The sequence below is a fragment of the Cricetulus griseus genome, chromosome 3, assembly GCF_003668045.3.
Source record: "Cricetulus griseus strain 17A/GY chromosome 3, alternate assembly CriGri-PICRH-1.0, whole genome shotgun sequence".
Classification (NCBI taxonomy): domain Eukaryota; kingdom Metazoa; phylum Chordata; class Mammalia; order Rodentia; family Cricetidae; genus Cricetulus; species Cricetulus griseus.
This window is the reverse complement of record NC_048596.1, coordinates 37,787,002-37,798,325: the sequence shown is the minus strand read 5'-3', so window position 1 is coordinate 37,798,325 and position 11,324 is coordinate 37,787,002. Positions and strand designations below refer to the sequence as shown.

The following is an 11,324-nucleotide window of genomic DNA, read 5'->3' as shown; positions in this document are numbered from 1 at the left end:
AATCCTGTACAATAAAGGAACTTCCAGAGGCATCACTATCCCTGACTTCAAGCTCTACTATAGAGCTACAGTAATGAAAACAGTTTGGTATTGGCTTTTGTCCTTCTTAAGGATGACACCTCTGTGACTTATCAATTCTCCAAGAGCCCTATCTCTTCTAGGATTGTCACTTTGGGGACTAGGGGCTCAACCTACTCATTGGTGGGGAGCAAGGTCATTCAGGCCAGAACAGTGCTCAGTCTCCAAACAAGGCCTAACCCTACTTCCTAAACTGTGGTAGGGATGCTTTTAAACCCAAGTCAGATTCCTCTCTCTAATTAACATGGAAACTCCCACATTCCTTGCAATAATCTGAGTTTCACAGCTGATGTAAATTCTCTAGTCAACAGGTGGCACATACTTTTATATTGTTATGGAGACAAATCAAACACAAGGTTTTATGATAAAGAAATTACAATTGTTCCCGGGAAATTAAATTCTCTGGGGAAAGGTACTTAGAATTCTAAAATGTAACTGTTGTACATCATTCTGGGAAGAGGGGGAGAAAATTTCCAGGAGGTGACCCACTACGTTGGCAGCTTTGACTCAGCACTTAGAAAGAAAGGTTCTTTCTACACTTCACTGACCACCATCCTCAGGAATTTTCCCACCCATGGTCTGGAACTTATACCTACCATTCAGGGTCAGTGATCAAGCCCTTTCCAGAACAGATATCCCATTTCAATACAGGAAGCTGATCCAATACAGAAAGAAACCAAATCATTTGTTTTCCTATAAAATGTGGATACCCACTTCCAGAATCTATTTAATTTGCAATAAGACTGTAAATTACAGTGTCATCCTTGACGGCATATTCTCCCGTTTTCCCTAAAGTTTTTAGTCTCCCTTCTATAAAATAATAATGCCATGCATATCAACGATTCTCTCTGGAGGGCTTAAAGTGACTTACTTAAATCAGCAGAGGCAGATGGTGACAGAAAAAAATGAATTTCTTAACTAGTGATGCAGTTTCAAGTTCACACACAGAAAGTAAACAGGGTAAAAATAAATATTCTCATTTCTATGTCATTTTCTATCATTTGGCAATGCCTGCCATTTTAGCTCCAAACAAACTCTCAAGTTCAAACTGCTTGTTCACTTTAAATTCTTTTCTGTTTTTTCCTTCACAATTTAGGGTGTTTCAGGGCATGTTGAAGAAGTCACTAATATAAGATCTGTTAGAAAGCCCAAGTTTGAAAGCTATGCATATTTAAACTTTTACCTGGTAGTGTTTCTTTAGTCACATCATCCAAGCTGAACTTGGCTATTTTTTAAAAAACTCAGAATGATAATTTTCCTCTCCTTTCACTAAATTCTCACATAGGTAATATAATTATTTTATTTACTTTAGTACCTTCAAAGATCATTACAAATCTGCTAAGTTTTAATTGTTCATGAAGATCGGTGATGTGCAAACAATCTCAAATCTATTTTCATTCCCCACAATTTGCATTTTTATGTTTCAGATTTGCACGTGCAGCAATAAGATGCTAGAGCTGATTGCTAATTGCTTAAATATATGAAGAAATTTCAAGAGAGGCAGAACTACAAACATTTTTCTGAAAGTAAGTATCCATTAGAAAGAGTGGGCCGTGCGACTCTAGAAGGGTGTGCAGGAGAGGGGATATTCCCTTGGGGCTCATCGAAAGGGTAACAGCAGACATGTCGTGGAGAGGTGGCATGTTCCCTATGTGCCATTCTTATTTAATCCTTCCCAGCTCATGGTTCTAATTTAGTTACCTGTGCATGCACACAAATGTCAATAAGTGGGTGGTATGAAATTATGTTTGTTGTCTTCATCCAATATGCAACTTCAGGTGAGCCCCTGAGAGATGAGCTATCTCATGTGGTCCTTCTGGGCCGAAGAACAATAATCACTACACCATCCCAAAGCCACATACCAATTAAGATTAACATTGTAGAATTTAAAGCTGAAGCCGTGCTAAGAAATTATCCAGTCATTTTCATTCAGTGAGTTGCGGAGAAAGCTAAGGTCCTGGGAGTCTAGGTGACTTGTCCAGTGTGAAAATAGCCAGGTAGTAACAAAAGGGAGACAAACCCAGATGTCTGGATTCCTAGATCAGAGTTTTCTCCCTACTCTCTTCTCTCCTTTCTAGGAATGCACTCCAGTGTCTGCCTTTGACTTCCTTCTTATAGAGGCAATCCAAGGGCTCACCTGCTCCAACAGGAGAGTCTAGAAGATGGTTGTGAAAACAGCATCAAATTAGAAGCAGTTGCACCTTGCTATAGAATGGAGAGCAATAAGTGAGGCCGCTGTAGCTCAGAGTTCTGTATGTTTTGTCCATGCTCACTGAGCCCTAGTGCCACCAGTTATGAAACAGTGTAAGAGAACATCAAGAGCAATGATGGTATGGGCACATTCTGGTGTTCAACATTTGCCCATCTGCATTGATTGGATAACCTAAGTACTCAACCTACTGACAGCATGGACCCTTAAAGTTAATTGTGATTCCTTTTTCTTGGCAAATGTTCCCATGTACCCATTTAGTTAAGAAATATGTATTTAGTGCTAAAGAGATGACTCCAGGTTAAGAGTGAATGTTGCTTTTGCAGAGGACCCAACTTGGGTTCAAGGCATCCACATTGGATGTTCACAACCACCTCTAACTCCAGCTCTAAAAAATCCTACACCCTTTCCTGACTTCCTGTGAACACACACTAACACACACACACACACACACACACACACACACACACACACACACACACTCACACATACACATCCACACACTCACAATTAAAAAAATCACCCAAAAGAGAGAAATATTTATTGTGTACAAGCTAAGTAACTCTCAGTTACTAGGCTGCAATGGTAACAGACACAGTCTCTCCTCCTTTGACTGGCTAATGGAGGAAATCTGCACACAACATGAGATGCTTATGATGACATAACACAGAGGATCTTGGCCTAGACTGAAATTTTGGAAGGCTCCTCAGAGAAAACTGCTTAGGAGCTGGGTCCTGACAAACAAGTGAAAGCTATACAGATGGAGGGGAATAGGCAAGAATTCCAAATTCTTGCCTCCCTTCAGGCACGGGAGGAAATGAAGAGGACAGGTTATCCTGCAATTAGAATGGAAGAGGAGGCAAGGGATGGAATGACTATAGGCTGACCCTATGCACTTGAACTCAGTCCTAAGAGCAACAGAAAACTTCAAGGAATTCTAAGCCACCAACAAAGCAATCACATAAGTGGATGTTTGATGAGGAATCTGTTTTTATTTAAACCTTGGGATTCTCCCTATTGCCATAATGTTAACTATGTACTCTCATTTTTATATTTAAATTTCTTACTCTCATTTGTCCACAATTTATGTAAATCATTTTTCAAGTTATAGTTACTTCCACCTTTTAAAACATGTCACAAGCAAATTGTTTGAGTTTTAACTCAAAATGACAGCAGGATCCACAATTACAAGTTACCCACTGGGGCACAAAAAGCAGGGGAGTTGTCAATAAAATGCATGCACTGAAAAATTCCCATTAAAACGTTCCCAATTCAAATTTAGAGGAAGCACAGCAATGGTTAGACTAGGAAACAGAAAGGCAAATAAGTGAAAGTCATTGACAAAATCACATTCAAAACCCTGGCTGTTAAAATCACCACACCCTGGCTTTTGACAGCAGGCACAACTTTGGAAAGCCAACCACTGCTGACAAGCCATGCCAGGTAAGGCAGGTCCTGCCAGCAAACTGGGGCCTTGGTGGAAAAGATACATCTGTGTTTGACAGAAGCGATGCCATGGCAAACAAACTTAGCCTTGAACCTCCTAGGCCTAGAACATACTAGGAAATCATGGCCAGTAGCACTTTGGGGCCTGGGAAAGATACAACACTTAAGGCTGGACCATTCTTGTAATGAAGGTAGTCACAGGAAGGGATTCTAAATTCTGTGGTTCTTTTGTTTCCACTATAAAAATCAATGAGCTACTTTCTAGCCCGCTTTATTTGAACATTTTCTATACTCAGAACAGCCTACATAGCAAACAGAAACAGTGAGCATTTGCAGTTGCAACATATTGTGCCTTATCAAAGCCCCAAGCCTCAGATTTCTGGTACAGTGTTATTTAGGAAAAGCACTACTCTCAAGCTGAAGACATTATTTGATCAAATAAAGGATTTATGGACCACAAACAAGGGGGTGATAGCAGCTGTGTGGGGAGTGTGGAACATCAAGAGGCTTTGAGTTAGAAACGTGAAAACTATTTTAGGAGATGGGAAGAGAGAAAACAGGTGAGAGCATTTTTTTTTTTTTTACTTTTAGTGTGCAGTAGCTTGGCTGTGTACATTATACACAACTTTTAAATGGTACAATAAAGCTCAAGTTTACAGCCCCCCATGGTACAGAAAATACAGATGACAAAGTAAAGCTTACCCACTGCTGCCATCCAATCACTGCTGATACTACTATACCTACTTTCTCAAAATTACTGGGGAATTCTCTCACTTTCCCTTCGTTTATAACTATGTACACAAGTCTCATTTTAATAATGTGTAGGACTACATATTCACACATTAAAGATAGGATCCTATCTCACATATTTTTTAAAAGATTTATTTATTATGTGTCCAGTGTTCTGCCTGCATGTATCCATACAGACAAGAAGAAGAGGCACCAGATCTCATTATTGGTTGCTGGCAATTGAACTCAGTACTTCTGGAAGACCTAGTGTTCTAAACCACTGAGCCATTTCTTTGTGTTCTTGACAATTACAAAAAGCAGCCTCTAGAATTTGAGTTTGATGAATGCAGAGACTTGATTGCTGTCTTCCTAACATGTAGAACACCTATCTTCCTGAATGGGTCAATAGCTATTGTTTGGATGCACAGTAGGTGGACATTGCTGCAAGTTAGTCAAGAATAGATTTGTGCTCACACTATGTGACTATATAATTACATGATTAAAATTACAAGCGCATCAATATCCTAGCTGTTTAGTCTGCTTCTTCTAATCCTGTCTTCTCAGGCCAAGTGCCCTCTGTTCAATCAAATCCCTTTCAGTCTCACTACCCTTCCCCAAGTTCTTCTGACTCCCATGATGCTTTCTTCATTCTTATGTTTTCTTTTGTTTTTCTTTGTTTTTCAGTGCTGAGGATTTAACTCAGAGCCTTGCACATGATAGGCTAGGGTTCTGCCTCTGGCCTTCTGACTCCCATGGAATACTCTTCCATTCTTTTGGACATTTAGCACGCCCCCCCCCACACACACACACCCCTCCACCTCAATGTTGCCAATCAGTAACTGGGTCCCTTTGTTCTCCCAGCTAGAAATCATCAGTAGGTAAAAACCAGTTCCTGTTCTGATCTTTGGTAGCTGAGATGGCTTATCATGGTTGTCAATTTGACTACATCTGTAGTCAATTAAAACCCAGACTGCTGGGTATGCCTATGAGGGATTTTCTTGATCTGGTAATTTGAAATGAGAAGAACGACCCTAAACTGGGCCACACCTTCTGGTGGCAGCCCCCATAAAAGGACAGGGAGGAAGGAAGCCTTTGCTTTCTGCCTGCTTGACCTTACTCTCACTAGTTTATGTATCCTGTTGCTGAAGTATTCCTTTGATTGGATTAGAACTTTGTGATTCCAAGTTATACTCTATATCAACAGTTCCTCTGGAATCACCCAGTACTTTAGCAAAAGATTGAGGCTACTGAGATATTCAGTTTCATGGACTGAACAGCTCTGGATTCTTGGCCTTTCTGTTGCAGAAAGCCATCGTTCAGCTACTGGACCTCAGCCTGTATATGCCAATCTAATAAGCCCCCCATCTCTCTCTCTCTCTCTCTCTCTCTCTCTCTCTCTCTCTCTCTCTATCTATCTATCTATATATATATATATACACACTTATACATGCATATATATACATATATATATGTATATATAAAGAGATAAAGATAGATATAGATGGTATAGACACAGATGGCAGAGATGTAGATGGTATGGATGATATAGATTTGGATGGTATAAAAACAGATATCAACGATATAGATATAGACAGCATCTTTCATATCCCTTGGCATTTGGCAGCAGCAAACAGTAGCAACAGGCAGGTGTGAGCAGCCCCACTGAAGCTCTCCACTGTAACAGCTCCTGCAGGTATTATGTAGCAGACCTTAGCTTTACAAGTGTTACAGCCTCTGCCGAGCCTATGCCAGAGACCGGTGTTAGAGCTCCTAGGCCTGAGAGATCTGAGCCTCTTGGCCCCACAGATTTGACAAGTCTCTTCCAGTGACCAGGAACTTCAGTTTCTCTTATCTAGCTCTTTATGGCTCCTGATCTATCTTTGATTTCAGCTCTCCATCCTATCTCTTCTTCACTACCCCCTAATTTGTGCTTTGGCTGTCACTTGAACTGCTCAATGGACTCTTGCCAAGGCTGGTGTAAGAGTTGTCACCATAGAGGACGAGCAGCTACCGTCACTCGACAGTCTTGTGGCTTTGCCTCTCAGCTGCCACCAACTTTCTGCTGCCTCTGCCATCAGTGCTACCCAGCCACACCTATTGCTACTTTCAAGTTACCAGTTACTGTCCTACCTAGAGACAAACAAGAAAACAACACACCAAAGGAGTCTTTTGTTCGGCCTACTAGTGTCACACAGGATAATGTCTCCCAAGTAAGCCAAGCTCAACTGGTGAGCACAACAGCTGGAATAAAAAGCCAGAGAAGGTTTGTTTGCCCAGTCTAAACAAATGGAACACAGCTTTGCCCAGTTAAAATAATATTCCACAACAATGGATGCTGTGATCAGGCTTATCAACAACCCGTCTCTTATTCCCCTTGGTGATCCCAGATGCTTGCATGGGACATGAAACTCTCAGCAGGTAGTTGTGTGAGTTAATGCAAGCAACTCAGGAGTGAAGTAATGCTAAAAGAAGTTAAAGGATCAGGGACAAGTCATACTCCCTTGAATTCAAAGTCAGGTTTTGGGGAGTAATTCAGTGGTAGAGCACTTGATCATTGCTCTAGGTTTGATCCTCCATGTAGCCACCAAGCAACCAATAAACAACACAAAAGCAAACCCCTCTATCTACTTGGGAAGCTCAGGTGGGAATGTCATGAATTTAAGGCCATCCTGGGAGGCATATGTTCAGAAACTGAACAAAAACAAGAGTTCCAAGCCACAAATATGATTTAGGCCTTTCCCTCATTCCCTCATAATAAAGGTGGTCTTTTGTTTGTTTGTTTGTTTGTTTGTTTGTTTGTTTTTACTATATCCCATACATCAGACCGTTATTCATGGCATTTGCTGATGGTTTTAAAATTATGGTAAAATATGCAGAATGAACTTAGCCATCAGAATGATTCGTAAACATGCAGTTCAGTAGTGTGGAGTACATCTGCTCTGTTGTACAGCTGATCTTGAGAACCCCTTTCCCGTGTCCACACTAAAGCTGTGTACTCATTGGACAATGACCCGCCCCGTGTCCACACTAAAGCTGCATACTCATTGGACAATGACCCGCCCCGTGTCCACACTAAAGCTGCATACTCATTGGACAATGACCCGCCCTGTGTCCACACTAAAGCTGCATACTCTTTGGACAATGACCTGCCCCGTGTCCACACTAAAGCTGTGTACTCATTGGACTCATTGGACAATGACCCGCCCCATGTCCACACTAAAGCTGCATACTCATTGGATAATGACCCTCTCTCACAGCATCCTTTGCCCACTAACCACCATCACGCTCTCAGCGTGCATTAGATGTGTTTGCCCCAGATACCTCACATAAAGACATCCCCATAGTGTTTGTATCTTTGTGACTGGCTTATTTTACTTAGCATAATGTCCTCAGTGTTCATTGATAGCTGTGCTGTCTTCGGATTATCCTGGCAATATGAATATTTTCTCTGTGTTCAGTAGACCTCCATGACCTTCCAGTGTCTGGGGTGAGGGCCACATTAGATCACCCATGTGGTGTAGCCATCAGCAAATAAAAGTTTAGTTGAATTCCTCCTGAGAAAGTCCTTTTTTTTTTTTTTTTTTTTCCCATCTTTTGTTTTTGGCTTGTTTGGTTTTGGTTTTGGTTTTGAATCTCTGGCTGGCCCAGAACTCATTATGTAGACTTGTACTGGGAAAGCTTCTCATGCTCTGGGCTCTTTCTTGCTCTCCTCTGTTGGGATATTCCATTTTAAAGCTGTGTAGTATTTCATCAAATATTCACCCCACACTTTGAGCTTTCAGTGGGCGCTTGGATTACTTCTCTCTTTTGGTTATAACAGTGTACGAACATGGGTGTCAAGACCATATTTTCAATTCTTTTGAATTTAATTGGTAACTTGAGTACATTAAAAAAAATTTTAGCATTTTCCTATACTGTTAGAAGGGTGACAACTAATAACCTAACTTTTCTCCTTATAAGCTATTCAAAACCACAAACTGGCAACTCACTTAAAAACAAAACGAAACAAACAACAACAGTAAAAATACTGTACTAAGTAGCAGCTTTTGATTATCTGAAACAGAAATCAACTTGCACTATTCTGAGCCAAAACACTTTATTGGAAAAGGTTTGAGGGCACCTCTGGTACTCAGTGAAGAGTTCACCCCCAGAGGAAGAAAGGTTCTGGGTACCTTTAAGACACCCACCCCCTTTTCCCCTCTCTGTCTCCTTTCTGTATGCTGCTGTTCCCTTTTTCTCTCACTGCACACTGTTATCACACAGAAGAAAACTATCATCCAGTCTCCCCAACGTCCTATCTAGCTCCAGTACCCCTGAGTGGTCTAGCCTAAATCTTTTAGTCCCAAATTCCAAATCTCAGCGAAGAGATCCACATGGACTTGGCTGTTACATTGCAATGCACCCATGAAAGGCAGTCAGGAATGCGTATGAAGATCTATAAAATGGCTGCTCACTTCACAGTGATTTTGATAAGGGGTGGGAGGGGCAGCAACTGAAGCAGTCAGAACCACCAAAGGCTTCTACCACTCAGTAGAAGAACTGGAAAAGGAAAGGGTAAGAAGGTGTCTGCCTGGACCCACAGTAAACAGCAAGGCACTCCAGAGAGTTGAAAACAAACGGGATGGGGGAGCTCCCAACCACTGCACCTGTGCTGATCAATCTCACGGAGTTAAGAAGCAGGATTTATGGGAAACTCAAGAGTACAAGTATACATTAATCAGCAGCTCGAATCTACAGATAATGAGGCAAAGAAAAGACCTGCTAGCTGTGAGATCTTTTAGACAAGTCTTTTGTTTCATAGGGCAAGTCCCAGAAGAGACCCATGGAAAGGAAATGGAAAAGAAAACAAATGAGCTCCCACAACGAGTTAAGTCCAGAGGCCACAATTAAAGGGAAATAATAACGACACCCAGAGATCCTGGGCTCTAACATATCCTGGAAAGGAAGCCCAGGTCCCCATACCTCTGAGGCATCTTATGTGGTAATGAGGTGGAGGAGGGCCACAGAAAGCTCAGCAGAGTGGATTAAACTCCTGCTAAGAATCAGAGCTCAGACCCTCATCACTTGCGCCTGCCTCAGGTAAAATGTTTCTCGGGTTTGCTCATCGATTCTGAATGTTAAGTCAGTCTTTATGGCAGTGGTTCCAGGTGGATGCCAGGGCATTGAATCTCAGGTAGCAAATGAAAAATAAGGCTGCAAAGCTGAATCATAACTCAGCTGCTGTGAATACCAGGAGCAGAAACAGAGCGCACATCAGCAAACTCTTGAGGGAGGGAGGGAGGGAGGGAGGGAGGGTGGTAGATCTCTGCTTTCTACATAAGCTTTTCCTGATAGGGTATCCTCGGGTTTGGGAGCGAAGAAGGAACTGATGGAAGAAAGAGCTGACAGAAATTGGCTTGTAAATTACAATCTCTTTTTAGTAAAAAAACACCCCTCCCCTTTTTTTCCCAGCTTAAACTACTTACTTCATGCAAATTTCCACACCTGTGGAAAGAGTGCTACAACTCTTTCATGGCAGTCACCAAATAGCGTTATCAGTCATTGTATGTGAGCATGTCTGATCTCCACAATGAGATCTCTAGGAAGGCTAGGGAGAGGACGACTTCCTTTGTTCGCCTTCATATGCCTCACAGTGTCCAGAGGAACCATTGTTCATTCCTTGTCTCCAGCACACCTCGATGCATGAGACATTGCCGTATTGTATCCCTACAGGGGCATCCCCAAGGACCCTGCAAGACAAGGATGCTGGGAAACTAAAGCTCTCCAGAGCAGTGACTGGTGCAAATTCTCACCATGACTGGGCTGAGATTTCAACACAAGTCTACTGGATTACAAAGCCTGGGCTAGTTCCTCTTCGCCACACTGTCTAGTAGGCAAACAACACTGCTGTTCTCCAATAAGCATTCTGGAAACAAAAAGAATTGTAACTATATTAAACACTTTCCATAAGCCGTGTATTATGGTAGATGTTTTTGCATATATTGTTTCAGTTTTAATAATGGAAAAAAAAGTTTTATAGTATCCATATTCCCTACCTAACAGATGAGAAAAGTGATGTACATGGATATTAAAATAGCCCCAGAGCTTATGATATTATAGTAAGTAGTGGAATCAAGATGCTGACCCAACCTGTGTTTTTAATTTCAATACTTAAAAATAAACACGTACACACACACACACACACATCCTAATTTAGTCCTTATTAGAACCCTCAGAACAAAATAGCTATTCAGTAAATTGTGGAATGAATGAACAACCAGAGAGAAAAACAAGAGCTGTCATTATGACCAATCATAAGAAAAGCCCAGAGACACCCTAGTACCTGCTTTGCTAACACCTTAGGTTCAAAACTACAGAGGAATAGGAACGATAAATGAGTACTAGAAACATAAGGGCAGTTCAGATCATAGGCAACAATAAAAATCAGTGTTTTTTTTTTTTTTTTTTTTTTTATGAAACAGGCCTTCTTTGTTATGGTATACATGGAAAGAAATGTGCCAGAAAAGCAGCATTGCAAGGAAGATAAACTAAAGCCTCAAGCTAGGCTCAATTTTTATTGTTGCTTTATGTTTTTCCAATTAATATTTATTCTTTCAAAATGCCATGCACATGTACAAAGTACTTTGATCATATGCCCCACAACCACTACCCTCTTATCTCCTATATCCCCTCCCCCATCCAGAATGGAATATGGGTAGGTAGGCCTGATCTTGTGCAGATCTTATGGAGGTAACCACACAGATATGAATTCGTGTGTGCAATAATCATGTCATGTCCAGAAGACAGTGTTTCACAATACTTCTTCCCATGCTCTGGCTCTTACATTCTTTCTGCTGCCTCTTCTATGATGTTCTCTGAGCCT

At 41.3% G+C, this 11,324-nt stretch overlaps 1 long non-coding RNA gene across 1 annotated transcript; it reads left to right on the top strand.

Moving 5' to 3' along the window:
• Positions 1-10,437, top strand: LOC118237990. The gene is made up of 3 exons (XR_004769015.1): positions 1-1,604; positions 9,264-9,541; positions 10,175-10,437. It is a non-coding gene; the product is annotated as an uncharacterized LOC118237990 (long non-coding RNA).
• The last annotated feature ends 887 nt before the right edge of the window (positions 10,438-11,324 follow it).